The sequence below is a fragment of the Symphalangus syndactylus genome, chromosome X, assembly GCF_028878055.3.
Source record: "Symphalangus syndactylus isolate Jambi chromosome X, NHGRI_mSymSyn1-v2.1_pri, whole genome shotgun sequence".
NCBI lineage: Eukaryota > Metazoa > Chordata > Mammalia > Primates > Hylobatidae > Symphalangus > Symphalangus syndactylus.
This window is the reverse complement of record NC_072447.2, coordinates 124517773-124533932: the sequence shown is the minus strand read 5'-3', so window position 1 is coordinate 124533932 and position 16160 is coordinate 124517773. Positions and strand designations below refer to the sequence as shown.

The 16160-nt window shown below is 39.2% G+C and overlaps 1 pseudogene; it reads left to right on the top strand.

The window, feature by feature from the left end:
• Window positions 1–506: 506 nt before the first annotated feature.
• LOC129476156 (heat shock cognate 71 kDa protein-like) lies at window positions 507–2649 on the top strand (annotated as a pseudogene).
• Window positions 2650–16160: the final 13511 nt, after the last annotated feature.

Genomic DNA, 16160 nt, shown 5'->3' with positions numbered 1-16160 from the left:
ATTGGAAAATCTAGAGGAAATGGAAAAATTTCTAGACAGATACAACCTACTAAGACTGAACCATGAAGAAATTTAAAACCTGAGCAGACCAATAACAAGTAACGAGATCAAAGTCATGATAAAAAGACTACCAGTAAAGAAAAGTCTGGAACTCAAGAGCTTTACTGCTGAATTCTGCCAAACATTTAAAGAAGAACTAATACCAATCCTACTCAAACTATTCTGAAATATAGAGGAAAGGAATACTTCCAAACTCATTCTACGAGGCCAGTATTACCCTGATAACAAGCTACAACAAAAAGAAAACACACACACATACACACACAATCAGCCAATATCTCTGATGAGATTGAAAGCAAAAAAAAATGAATAAAGCATAAAGTTGGTTCTTAGAAAAAATAAAGAAAATGTATAGCCCAGTAACTAGATTAACCTAGAAAAGAAGAGAGAAGATTCAAATAAATTCAATTAGAAATGAAACTGTAGATCATTGAGCTTGCCTGCAGCTCTCAGGGTTCCTGTGGCTTTCTTCATTGTTGGAGCCAGGCCTACATGCCAGCAACCATGTCGAAGGAACCTGCAGTTGGTATTGATCTTGGCACCACATACTCTTGTGTGGGTGTTTTCCAGCAGGGAAAAGTAGAGATAATTGCCAATGATCAGGGAAACTGAACCATTCCACGCTATGTCACCTTTATGGACACTGAACGATTGATCAGTGATGCCTCAAAGAATCAAGTTGCAATGAACCCCACCAACACGGTTTTTGATGCCAAACATCTGTTTGTATGCAGATTTGATGATGCCGTTGTCCAGTCTGATATGAAGCATTGGCCCTTCATGGTGGTGAATGACACTGGCAGGCCTAAGGTCCAAGTAGAATACAATGGAGAGACCAAAAGCTTCTATCCAGAAGAGGTGTCCTCTATGGTTCTGACAAAGATGAAGGAAATTGCAGAAGCCTACCTCGGGAAGACTGTTACCAATGCTGTGGTCACAGTGCTGGCTTACTTTAATGACTCAGCGTCAGGCTAACAAAGATGCTGGAACTGTTGCTGGTCTCAATGTACTTAGAATTATTAATGAGCCAATTGCTGCTGCTATTGCTTACAGCTTAGACAAAAAGGTTAGAGCAGAAAGAAACATGCTGATCTTTGACCTGGGAGGTGGCACTTCTGATGTGTCAATCCTCGCTACTGAGGATGGAATCTTTGAGGCCAAATCTACAGCCAGAGACACCCACTTGGTGGAGAAGATTTTGACAACCGAATGGTCAACCATTTTATTGCTGAGTTCAAGCGCAAGCATAAGAAGGACATCAGTGAGAACAAGAGAGCTGTAAGACGCCTCCGTACTGCTTGTGAACATGCTAAGAGTATTGTCTCTTCCAGCACCCATGCCAGTACTGAGATCGATTCTCTCTCTGAAGGAATCGACATCTATACCTCCAGTACCCGTGCCTGATTTGAAGAATTGAATGCTGACCTGTTCCGTAGCACCCTGGACCCAGTAGAGAAAACCCTTTGAGATGCCAAACTAGACAAGTCACAGATTCATGATATTGCCCTGGTTGGTGGTTCTACTTGTATCTCCAAGATTCAGAAGCTTCTCCAAGACTTCTTTCATGGAAAATAACTGAGTAAGAGCATCAACCCTGATGAAGCTGTTGCTTATGGTGCAGCTGTCCAAGCAGCCATCCTGTCTGGAGACAAGTCTGAAAATGTTCAAGATTTGCTGCTCTTGGATGTCACTCCTCTTTCTCTTGGTATTGAAACTGCTGGTGGAGTCATGACTGACCTCATCAAACATAATACTACCATTCCTACCAAGCAGACACAGACCTTCACTACCTATTCTGACAACCAGCATGGTGTGCTTATTCAGGTTTATGAAGGTGAGCATACCATGACCAAGGATGACAACCTGCTTGACAAGTTTGAACTCACAGGCATACCTCCTGCACCCCGAGGTGTTCCTCAGATTGAACTCACTTTTGACACTGATGCCAATGGCATCCTCAATGTTTCTGCTGTGGACAAGAGTACAAGAAAAAAGAACAAGATTACTATCACTAATGACAAGGGCCATTTGAGCAAGGAAGACATTGAACATATGGTTCAGGAAGCTGAGAAGTACAAAGCTGAAGATCAGAAGCAGAGGGACAAAGTGTCATCCAAGAATTCACTTGACTCCTGTGAATTCAACATGAAAGCAACTCTCAAAGATGAGAAACTTCCAGGCAAGATTAACGATGAGGACAGACACAAGATTCTGCACAAGTATAATGAAATTATCAACTGGCTTAATAAGAATCAGACTGCCGAGAAGGAAGAATTTGAACATCAGCAGAACGAGCTGGAGAAAGCCTGCAACCCCATCATTACCAAGCTGTACCAGAGTGCAGGAGGCATGCCAGGAGGAATGCCTGAGGGATTCCCTGGTGGTGGAGCTCCTCCCTCTGGTGGTGCTTCCTCAGGGCCCACCATTGAAGAGGTTGATTAAGCCAACCCAAGTATAGATGTAGCATTGTTCCACACATTTAAAACATTGAAGGACCTAAATTTGTAGCAAATTCTGTGGCAGTTTTAAAAAGTTCAGCTGCTATAGTAAGTTACTGGGCATGCTTAATGCTTGAATATGGAACATGTGCACAGGGGAAGGATGTAACATTGCACTTTATAAACACTATTGTACGTGGAAAAATGCAATGTCTTAAATAAAACTATTTAAAATTGGCAAAAAAAGAAATGAAATGGTAAACTTTACAACTGACTCCACAGAAATACAAAGGATCATTCAAGACTATTATGAAAACCTCTATGCACATAAACCAGAAAATCTAGAAGAAATGAATAAACTCCTGGAAACATACAATCCCCCAAGCTTTGATCAAGAAGAAATAGAAATTCTGAACAGATCAATAGCAAGCAGTAAAATTTAATCAGTAATTAAAAAAAAAAACACACTGCCAAAAACAGCAACAACAACGAAAGCCCAGGTGGACCACAAGGATTCATAGCTGAATTCTATAAGACATTCAAAGAAGAATTGATACCAATCCCACTGAAACTATTTCAAAAGACTTAGAAGGAGGGAATCCTTCCTAACTCATTCTATGAAGCCAGTATCACACTGATACCAAAACCAAGAAAGGACACAACAACAACAACAAAATAACAGGCCAATATCTGAAAAATGTAGATGCAAAAAATCCTCAACAAAATACTAGCAACCCAAATCCAACAGCGCATCCAAAAGATAATTCACCATGATCAAGTGTGTTTCATCCCAGAGATGAAGTGATGGATCAACATACGCAAGTCAATAAATGTGATTCACCACATAAACAGAATTAAAAACAAAAACCGTATGATCATCTCAATAGGCACAGAAAAAAGAACTCAATAAAATCCACCATCTCTTTATGTTTAACAACCCTTAACAAATAAGCATAGAAGGAACATACATCAAAATAATAGCAGCCATATATGACATACCCACAGCCAACATCATACTGAATGGGGAAAAGTTGAAAATTCTCACTAAGAACTAGAACATCACACTCCAGGGACTGTTGTGGGGTGGGGGGAAGGGGGAGGGATAGCATTAGGAGATATACCTAATGCTAAATGACGAGTTAATGGGTGCAGCACACCAACATGGCACATGTATACATATGTAACAAACTTGCACATTGTGCACATGTACCCTAAAACTTAAAGTATAATAATAATAAAAAAAGAAAGAAAAAAAAAAGAACTAGAACAAGACAAGGACGTCCACTTTCACCACTTCTATTCAACATAGTATTGGAAGTCATAGAGCAATCAGGCAAGAGAAAGAAATAAAGGGCATTCAAATAGGAAAAGAGGAAGCCAAACTATTGCTGTTTGCCCATGATATGATCATATACCTAGAAAACCCTAAAGGCTCCCCCAAAAGACTCCTAGGTATGATAAGTGAAGTAAGTAAAGTCTCAATTCAGTATAGTACAAAATCAATGTGTACAAATCAGTAGCACTGCTATACAACAACAGTGACCAAACTGAGAATCAAATCAAGAACTCAATCCCATTTACGGTAGCTACAAAAAATATAATAACTAGGAATATATTTAAGCAAGGAGGTAAAAGATCTCTACAAGGAGAACTAAAAAACATTGCAGAAAGAAATCACAGATGACACAAACAAATGGAAATAGATCCCATGCTTATGGATTGGAAGAATCGATATTGTAAAAATGACCATACTGTCAAAGCAATCTACAGATTCAGTGCAATTCCTATCAAAATACCAACATCATTTTTCACAGAACTAGAAAAAACAGTCCTAAGATTCATAATGGAACTAAAAAAGACCCCAAATATCCAAAGCAATCGTAATCAAAATGAACAAATCTGGAGGCATTATTTTCCTCAACTTCAAATCATATAATACTACAAGGCTATAGTAACCAAAACAGCATGGTACTGGTACAAAAGTAGATACATAGACTAATGGAACATAACAGAGAGCCCAAGAATAAATTCGTACATTTACACCAACTGATCTTTGACAAAGCATACAAAAACATAAACTGGGAAAAGGACACCATATTCAATAAATGCTGCTAGGAAAATTGAAGAGCCACATGTAGAAGAATAAAACTGGATCCCTATCTCACCTTATACAAAAATTTAATGCAGATGGATTAAAGACTTATATCTAAGACCCAAAATCATAAATATTCTGAGGAAAACTTAGGGGAAAAAACCCTTCTGGACATTGGCATAGGCAAAGAATTTATGATGAAGACCCCAAAAGCAAATGCAACAAAAACAGAAATAAATAAATGGAAACTAATTAAACTAAAAGGCTTCCACACAGCAAAAGAAATAATCATCAAAGTAAACCTACAACTCACAGCATGGGAGAAAATATTTGGAAATTATACATCTGACAAAGAACTAATGTCCAGAATCTACAAGGAACTCAAGTAAATCAGCAAAAAAACCCACAAATAATCCCATCAAAAAGTAGGCAAATAACATGAATAGACAGTTTTCCAAAAGAAGATATACAAAGGGCCAAGAAACATATAAAAATCACCCAACACCTCTAATAATCAGGGAAATGCAAATTAAAACCACAATAAGATATCACCTTACGCCAGCCAGAATGGCCATTATTAAAAGGTCAAAGAGCAATGGATGTTGTCATGGACATAATGAAAAGGGAATGCTTATACACTGCTGGTGGGAATGTATATTTGTACAACCTCTATGGAAAACAGTATAGAGATTTCTCAAAGAATTAAAAGTAGATCTACCATTCAATCTTTCCCAAAGGAAAAGAAGTCACTATATCAAAAAAAACTCTTATACATGTATATTTATTACAGCACAATTCACAACTGCAAAGATATGTAGTCAACCTCAGTGCCCATCAACCAATTAGTGGATAAAGAAAATGTGGTGCATATATATATATACACACACACACACATATACCATGGAATACTACTCACTCATGACAAAGAATGAAATAATCTCTTTTACAGCAACTTGGATGGAACTGGAGGCCATCATTCTAAGTGAAGTAACTCAATAATCAAAAACCAAATACCACATGTTCTTACTTATAAGTGGGACCTAAGCTACAGATATGCAAAGGCATACAGACTGGTATTAATGCACATTGGAGACTCAGAAGAGGAAATGTAGGAGGTGGAGGAAGGACAAAAAACTACTTATTGGGTACAATGTACAGAACTGAATTGATGGGTACATTAAAATCCCATTCTTCACCACTGTACAATTCATCTGTGTAACCAAACACCACTTATACCTCTAAAGTCATTGAAATTAAAATATAGAATAAAATAATTTCAAATAGTCATATGCAGCTAGTGACTACCTGATTGGATAGCCATAGTTAATCAGTAATAAATGAAAAGCCTTATCTTATTAATGTGGTTGCCTTGGATTCCACTTTTAGTTATGTCTTTCATAAACCACAGAAACTATAGTTGAACCTTGTTTTCTAATTCAATCTGAGAATCTTTGTCTTATAATAGGAATGTTTAACCCACACACATTTACTGGCATTTATTGGTCTTTCTTCAATTGTTGTATTTGCATTATGCTTTCTTCCTAATTTTTAATGTGGTTTTTTTTTTTTTTTTTGCTGGAGTCATTTGTAAAGTATACTTTCTAGTTTTAATTCTGTAAGAGGTTACCCCTAAATTTAAAATAAATGAATTTATATTTCTCCTTGAAACTGTCTCTCTCACCTCCTCTACTTTCCTACCCCACCCCTCTATCTCCCAGGTAATGGTGGCATAGCATGAGATTTTAGTCTGGTTTTTGTATATTTAAAATTATGTTGTCTACCCTTTCAAGAATTAATATATCCATTCTGTTTTGCAACCTTATCTATACTATTTAGACTAATTCTATATTCAAATAGATTCAATGCACACATCATTCTTTTTATAACAGTCTATATTCTTAAGGTCTTTACTTTTTATTGTTTACAAGACGCTTTGAGAATTTATTTTGCATCTCCCCACCTCATTTCCCAAGGGTTCTATAGAGGGTATATTCTCTGAGCTCTTGCATTTCTGAAAATATGTTTATGTTGCACTGTCAGGGTAGAGAACTCCTTGGTCAAAACATTTTCCCATCAAAAATGTAAATGTTCCACTATTTGTCTTCTGATATTTAATACTATGGAAAATTCTAGGGATATCCCATTTTTTTCTTTAGAGGTACCCAGTTTTTGGTTTTTGTCGTCTCTGACTAGATACTTATAGAAGTTTTTTCTTTATCCTTGAAATTCAGAACATTCATCAGGATTATATAGATATCAGTTATATCTTACTAGTTTCACTGGTACCTTTTGATCTGGAGATTCAGCTGTTTCTTAATTTTATAGAGGTTTTCTTCTATTATTGCTTCTATTGCATTTATTCTTGTCTTTCAGATATATAGATAAGCCATATTGAAATAGTCTGTCATTGTCTGAGATAACGCCTCTTTGTCCTACCTCCAAGACGATTAAGCAGCGTGGACACAAAAGTGAGCTTAGAGCGAAAGCTTAATAAGTGAAAGAAGAAAGCTCTCTGTCGGTAGAGAGGGGAGTCCTGAACAGGAATACTCACTGTGGGGCCCATTCTGGGGATTTTATGGACCGGAAAAGAGAAGAAATGTGCTTAGTCTGTGGGCTGTCTTGGCGAACCCGTGACTCAGCCTGGCCCGGGACTTCGGCAGGGGACCAATCAGGAGCCGAAATGATTCACAGATGCTGCTTAGCTTGCCCCAGGGCCTATCACAAGCTGACGTGAAAGTTTGGCCCGGGACCTTGGCCTGGAACCAATCCGGAGCTGAGGTGATGATTCATGGAAGCCGGACTTACAGTTTTTTTTGGTTTTTGTATCTGTTTTTGTTTTGTTTTGTTTTGAGATGGTGTCTCACTCTGTTGCCCAAGCTGGAGTGCAGTGGCGCAATCTTGGCTCACTGCAACCTCCGCCTCCCGGGTTCAAGCGATTCTCCTGCCTCAGCCTCCTGAGCAGCTGGGACTACAGGCACACGCCACCACACCCAGACAATTTTTGTATATTTTTTAGTAGAGACGGGGTTTCACCATATTGGCCAGGCTGGTCTCGAACTCCTGACCTCGTGATCTGCCCATCTCGGCCTCCCACAGTGCTGGGATTACACGTGTGAGCCACCACGCCCAGCCTGGACTTATAGTTCTAATAAAGGAAAGTAGAGTGCCCACCCAAACCCACCAGAGCCCACCGTGCCCATGCCCACAAAAGGAGAAGAAACTTTTCCTGGGAACCTGCTGACTATACAAAGGACCTTTGTCCTGGCATTTGGATGCCAGGCCTTGTTCCCTTATCTGAGTGAGCTGGAAGTTCTGTGTAAGTTTTATCCAAATTGGCAGGAGGTTGTTCTATCTGTGCAGCCATGGGCATGTCTTCAGGCACAACACCCTGTCCTAGTTCCCTTATCGGTGCCTGCAGCTTGAATTATTTTCCCAGGCTGCTTTTTATGTTTTGTGGGGATGAGGCACTGACCCATGGGCTGGGGGCTCTTCTGGGACCCTTCCCTTGCTGTCTACCTAAAGCAAGCTAGTTTACTACTTTCAATATGTTGGTTCTACATTCACTGGCCTGTCATATTTATTATTGATTTTCTTGTTATTTTTATCTCCTTGTTCTTTTCCTCTGCATTCTAGGAGAGCTTTGGGTTGCATCAAAAATTTCTGATTTTATTTCTGCATTCTCAAAACTGATCATACTGCTGCTGATTTATTTTTTACATGCTAGTATCATTTTTTTGTTCAAAGTTGACTTTTTGACATACAAAACAGCAATTTAATATGGTTTAAACTGAAAAATAAAAAAGAATAATTACTGCAGTATCTATGGTGATTGTGACAAGCTAGAAATCCAGTAAATGCTCATTAATATGGAAATGATTGAATAAACTGTGATACGTTCATATCATGAGCTATTATGCTACCACTAAGAGAACAACTGTGGAACTTATGCAAATTCCACTAGGTACTGATTAAAAGACACAGAAAAAAATGTATTATATAATAATCACATTTTTAAATAATGTCCAAACAAAAGCCGTGTGCATGTGTGTGTGTGTGTGTGTGTGTGTGTGTATGTGTTTGAAACAGATGAAGGGATTTTAGAAACATGTATAGAAGGATATGCATCAGGCTGTTAACCCTGGTTACCCTGGGGAAGTATAAATTAGAAGGAAGAAAAGTAGAGGGGAGGACAACTTCCCCCAAAGTTGTCCTTAACAATAGAGCAAGCATTAGACAATGACGCCATTTATGAAAATTTACCTATGTATATATGTATACACAAAATAAGCCACACAAAAGGATGGTCATCCTAAAAGTGGCTATCTCAGGGTAGTGAGATTTTGGATACTTCTAACTTTCTTCTTCTTCCCCCATCCCAACACATACCCATGTACATACACACAAAAAAAATACCCATAAATATCACACTCACACCTCCAAACCCACATGGCGTAAGCTAGTTTCTGGCTCAGTAATCTAGAGCATAAAGGTAATGGAGAGGAAGTCAGAACCATAAGCAATGCTGGCACAGGAACTTTGTCTTCATTTCCTCTATTTATTTTCTTTTTTCTTTTTTTTTTGAGACGGAGTCTTGCTCTGTCGCCCAGGCTGGAGTGCAGTGGCGCAATCTCGGCTCACTGCAAGCTCCGCCTCCTGGGTTCAAGCCATTCTCCCGCCTCAGCCTCTCGGAGTAGCTGGGACTACAGGCGCCCGCCACCACGCCTGGCTAATTTTTTGTATTTTTAGTAGAGACGGGGTTTCACCGTGGTCTCGATCTCCTGACCTCGTGATCCGCCCGCCTCGGCCTCCCAAAGTGCTGGGATTACAAGCGTGAGCCACAGCGCCCGGCCTACTCTATTTTCTGTGCCCATGGCCAGACTCAGACCAGCCCCCTTCAATGTACTGGTTTCTACATCACAGTGTCCTGCTACCTTCCTTTCTAGCCCCGGTTCTTCCAAGTTAGGAAGAGTTTGTTAGCTCCAGGATTTCTCCTATTTTTTGTTAGGCTGAAAACTTTTGAGTGGGGAGTTGTAAGACATCACCCAATTTTTATTTTTGTTTCCAGGTTTGGTCTTGTCTGCCCTCTAAGGTTGACAATTCTTTCCTTCTTTACATTCCAAGCTAAGACAAGTTTTCTATACCTTTTTAAAAATTCTATGGTCCTTTTGGAATATCCCTATTTCTTAAAGTCAGTCTCTTTTACTTACTTCTGAGCTCCATTTATTTAGAGTTCTCCTTACCTATTTAGAATCCTAAGCTTTAGTTTGCCTTTCTAAGCAGTAATTCTGATAATTATTGCTACAAAGATGTTGAATACTGCATTTCACAGGACCTGGAATAATCAACCAATCTCAATGCTTTCAAATTGACATGGCCCTTGAACCATATTTGAACTAGTAACAAAGCTTTAAAAGCCTCTACTCATCTTTAATACAGGCCCTCTGAGCCCTCAGCATCACACCCTCCGGCCCCATCAATGTTTTATGGAATCTAAATTAAAGGCTGTTTTCAAACTCTTAATTGTAAAGCATTACTTTCAATTTTTATAATGACCAAGACTAAATTTAGCTTCTTGGCATTGCTTAGATTGTTCCCAGTCAGAGAGAGACGCGGGCTGCTTAAACCTATAATCTTAGTTTCAATCCACACTCTATAATTTTCAGAAATGACAGCTCTGACAGGAAAATGCCTGGGAAGACACCAACCTCTGGGTCTCACAACTCTAAAAAACAGAACTTGCTGACAGATTTTGACAAAAGGACCCTAGTGAGTACACACTAGGGTAAGATTTCATATGAATAGGACACCATCCTGTTTGCCCTCAGACTTTTCAAATGTGGTCTTCTATGCACTATCTAACCCGCACCTTTCACCTCATTGGCATTGGTCCCCCTGTCACAGAACACGAGCAGGCAAAGAAACACTGTATACAAATTCAACTGCACCTGCGCAGTAGAGATCTGTTGTGTAGTGGGCTCTAACATGAGACTATAGCGCAAAACTTTCTGCAAGTGAGCCAAACAGACCCTAGCTTGTATGAGTTAAAATCATTTCAAGTCAAACTGGTCATCACAAGGTACTGGCAGTCCTGACCAATTCATGACTCACAGCACAGGTAGCAGCTACATTGAATGAACAAAGAGTTAAGACGAACCATGTTACAAAGAAAGAGAATGAATAGCTACATCCTAAAAACCCTCTCCTTGCACTCCCAAATAAAAATCTGTCCCTCACAGATCTACCAGGAGTCTTTAAATTCCCACCATAGGGATTACTCTTTTAGTTTAAAGTTATTAACTGTCTTTGTTAAAATATAACTGGAAGACCCAGAAAAAGTAATTCCAGCCATTATTAAAAGCCTTAGGGCCCTAGAGGCATTTGTTTGCTATATTAGGCAGTTTCCTAGAAAAAAACTAATACCACCACATGTTTGTAAACTTACTATAACCTATATGTTGTTCCTTTCTATGTTCATACCACAAAAATGACATATGTAAGAAGGACATATTATTATCCTTGTTATTTGGTAAGAAAATTGAGACTCAAAGAGGTAAAGCGACCATTCAGCCAACAACTGACATCTGCACTAAGAGTGGTTCAAAAGAGAAAAATATTGATAGAAGAGATCTGGAAAGACCCTGATCACTGGGAAGAAGGCTAGCGTGGGGCCCCATGTTAGGGACACTAAACAACCCAAAACCACCGAGTATCTGCTCCGTAAAGAGTAAAGAGGGTGTGCAGGCAAAGAAGACAAACTTGTCCTACTCCACAGCCTTGCAGAAGTTTGGTTCTGTCAGTTTCCTTAAGAGTATGCATATCACCCTTTGAGTATCTTTCTAAAACATGCCATGCCATAATTTTGGGTCTGCCAGTGTCCAAAAATAAAATAAAGTAACATAAATATACCAAGAATTAAACAACCTGGGTTCTGGTTCTAGCTCCACTAACTACTAGCTCCATTACCATTCACATATTTTTCTATCTCTTTGAAGACTGACAAAAGAAGAATAGCCATAGGTAATTCAATAGACCACAGGACTTTGGACAAGAAGTTTGAGGTTTCTTCATCATTCTCAGCAAACTATCACAAGGACAGAAAACCAAACACCATATGTTCTCACTCATAGGTGGGAATTGAACAATGAGATCACTTGGACACAGGGCGGGGAACATCACACACTGGGGCCTGTCGGGGGGTAGGGGGCTGGGGGAGGGATAGCATTAGGAGAAATACCTAATGTAAACGATGAGTTGATGGGTGCAGCAAACCAACATGGCACATGTATACCTATGTATCAAACCTGCACGTTGTGCACATGTACCCTAGAATTTAAGTATAATAATAAAAAAAAGAATTAAGAGCATTATGTATCTTAAAAATAAACTCATCTTTCTTGTTAGACTTAAAAAAAAGAAGATTGAGGTTTCTTTCAAGATTCAACAAAATCATTCATGATATTCAGTATGTTAATATAGTCTCCAGTGATATAGAGGTGAACATAAACAGGTAAGGCCCCTGTTTATATCAACTGGCATTCTACTGGCAGAGAAGGCAGATAATAAACAGAAAACTAATAGGCAAACAATACAAAAGGTATCGGATAGTGCTATGCAGAAAATAGATTTTGAGTCCTGACTGCATAAACCTGGGGCAAGTGAATTGTCTTCTCATCTTTAAAAAAATACTAACAGCTCAGGCTAAGCCTGCTGTATGGTTTTGCTGTAAGGATCAAAGAATGGATTGCAAAGCTTATTGTAAACTTCAAAGTGTTTACATAATCTTTATCAGAGAGGGAGGAAAATCTTCTATTTCACTACTGTGAGCAAGCAAAGAAACTGAGCATGCTATAGATCCTGTTCTTTCCAAAGGCAAGGTTTAAAAGAATATATTCAATAACAGCATCTAAAAGGAGACCAATCAATACAGTCCAAAATGTTCTCCTCAGTGGGTAACTTGAATTGAGAGTTAGAAGGAAATGAATTGAGACTCAAGCTAAATCAGAGAAATTTTCTATTTCACATATTTGGTTTTATTGCTGGAATTAGTAAGACATGCAAAAGCTAAAATTGAGACAATAACAGTAAGTGGCCTAAAAGCCTCCAACTACCATAAAGACCAAAGCTCCCTTGATTTCTTTAAATCAAATCCACGTCATGCACTGAAACGGGGTGCTTCTTACCTGGATTAGTCCGTTTTCATGCTGCTGATAAAGACGTACCGGAGACTGGGAAGAAAAAGAGGTTTAATTGTACTTACAGTTCCCCATAGCTTAGGGGGGGGGCCTTAGAATCATGGCGGGAGGTGAAACGCACTTCTCAGATGGCGGTAGCAAGAGAAAAATGAGGAAGACGCAAAAGCGGAAACCCCTGATAAAACCATCAGATCTCGTGAGACTTACTTACTACCACGAGAACAGTATGGGGGAAACCGCCCCCATGATTCAAATTATCTCCCACTGGGTCCCTCCCACAACATGTGGGAATTAGGGGAGATCTGGGTGGGGACAGAGTCAAACCATATCACTATCCCTGACCAAAGCAGAGAACTGAGCCCAGAGTAAAGAGAAGACACTGACAAAAGAGTCTGGATATATAGAGGAAGGTTAACATCACAGGCGCATGCTTTGTAAGAAAAGTTTAAACTCATAGTTGAGTGCTAGGGGCCAACTGGGGAAAGGGAAAGAAAACAAAACCGAATTAAAAAAAAAAAGAATGCCGAGCGCGGTGGCTCATGCCTGTAATCCCAGCACTTTGGGAGGCCGAGGCAGGCGGATTGCGAGGTCAGGAGATCGAAACCATCCTCGCTAACACAGTGAAACCCCCGTGTTTGCAAAAATACAAAAAAAAAAAAAAAAATAGCCAAGCGTAGTGGCGGGCGCCTGTATTCCCAGCTACTCCGAACCCGGGAGGTGGAGCTTGCAGCGAGCCAAGATTGCGCCACTGCACTCCAGCCTGGGCGACAGAGCAAGACTCCATCTCAAACAACAACAACAACAACAAAAACTCTTTCAGGCCTGCTGTACAGGGACAATATTGGTAAGCAGCTAAGGAACTTGCCAGAAGACCAAGTATTTAAGTCTTCTCACTTCTACAAGTAACCTTCTATAGCAGTGGTTCTCAAACTTGGCGGTCCATTGCAATCACCTGGGATATTTTAGAAGACGCCATGCCCACACTCACCCTCAGAGATTTGGATTTAATTATTCTGTGGTGTAGTTTAGGCACTGTTATTCTTTTACACTGCCCAGGGGATTCTATGTGCAGTCAGGTTGAGAACAATTGTATCTACAATTGGTTTTAAATAGCCACCTTAAAGTTTCATTTGAACAGCATTTTTCCTTGCATTCTTTTAGCTCTTGCAATTGATAATGGTATCCAATAGGTCACAAGTGAAGTGATGTAAAAAAGGGGACATTTCATATTTACCCATCAAAAGTCCCTTAATCTCTTTCCTGTGCTCCTCTGTGTTTCTATCTCTATCAAAACACACATCCCACATGTCATGTATCACTAGGAGCTGTATACAGCATATCTCCAACCAAGACCAGGGACTGGGCCTTAGCTGTCCTTGTCTCTTGCCCTGTACTTACAGGGATCCCACGGTACTTTCAGGGTCAGTGCTGACTGAACTGTTCCCAGCCCCACTGGACCCAACTGTTACTTTGTAGATGAAACAGTGGGCAAGGAGTGAAGGTGGCATGAGAAGGAAAAGATGGAATAAAGAAAGGAAGAGAGCAGGAATAATAAAAGTACAAAAATGGTTGCTTCTCATTCAAAACAGAAGTACAACTACCTGAAAGAAGGAAATTTTAGAGCTGGAAAAGGCTTTAGAAATCATCTAATCTAGTTTCTCAAAGAATGATCCTTAAGCTGTATGGATCCTTTGAGGTGCTTCTTAATATAAAGATTCCTGGGCTTCACCTAGACTGACTAAATCAAAGGATAAAGAAATGGAAGATGACAAAAAAAATCTGGATTTTTAACACACTCTTGCATAGTTCTTATGCACCTTAAAGTTTGAGAATATCTAGTCCAAATTCCCTCATTTTTCAATAAGCATGCTGAATCTCAGGGAAAAGAAAGAGTTTGCTTAAAGTCATCAAACTGATTAGTGGTAGAGATGGGACTTAAATCCTAGTTCTCAGCTCACAGTCTTATACTGTTTGTACTACCCTATGCTGGTGTTGCCTGTGCTGCCAGTGCCAAGAAATATGAACACCTGGGCTCCCTGAAATAAATGCAACCAGACACATTCTGCTTGTTCCAGAACAAGACCCTATCGAATGTCACATTTGTTCTGATTTCCTATGCTTGTTTTCCAAAATATATTTCTGATTAAAACAGCAAAAACAACAAAGTCTTCCATGCAAAGGCACCAATGACTGATAATATCGTAAAGTTTTTTTTGCAGGTCTATTTACATAGTAAACTAAATTCCCGAAAGCAGCAATACTCCAACCACCCAAGTCACGCCCAAAATGATAGAAATTCGGGCACCAAATGAACCATCAGGGAGTTGTTTGGGAAGCAGGAGGTTACCTTTCCTGGGTTCCCTAAACTCCTGTTATGGATTAAGCCAGTTCTGGTGAGCAATAATTTTCAAGACAATAAGTTATATTTTTTGTTAGTACTATCTAAGTACTATTTTTGTTAGTAATATTTTTGTTAGTACTATCTTCTGGAGGCTCTAGGGGTCATATAACTAACACCACCTTCAAAAGCAGTGTGGATTGCTCTCTGTTCATCTCAGAAGGAGTTTCTCCATTACCTTTCTTGAAGTGGCCTTCTGGTACTGAGAAGGCATTTCTAATTAAATTTGTAGCTCTTGAACTCGGCTGGCCCATCTAACTGATTACAATTTTATATTAGGCAAGATTGGATGCCTTAGAGCCTTGTTGGCCTGGGAATTTCTAATTGGCATCTGCTGAGAATGACATTCCATTACTTGCTGGAGCATATGTATCAGAATAACCCACATGCATTTACATAAACTGGGAATCAAAGTCTGGCTGTGGCATTTAGATACATTAAAAACATGTAGTGATTAGGATTTTGTTTGGAGACTGTAGCAGAGCATCAGGAAGGTCAGAAGCACAAATCACCCTTACCCAACACCTAAACATCACAGTGAAACACTCCAAGAACCTAGAGAAACATACAACTTTGCAGCAATCCAAAAGATTAAACCAAATGAAGTACAACATTACATAAATCAGTTATGTGATTGTAAAAAACAGAAATTCCGCCTTTATTTGTTCTGTAACTATATAAACATCACAAAATTTTTGTTAAAATTGAAATGTGAAACAAAGATAATCTATGACAACCATGACAAAATATTATACCCCAAGTGTGTTTGGAGAGAGTATAACCTCTTTTCAATGGCAAGTCATCCTTTAGCTGAAAAAGAGGCATTTACTAAGCATTTCCTACATAAAAATGTAAAAGTCTTGGCCCTTAACCTAGAGTTGTTTTTAAACTACTTTGGAAGACCCAACATACACAAATGAAATTACATGAAAGAAAGCAGTTAGCATAGCAGAAAGGATAATGTGACCTATGGACAAAAC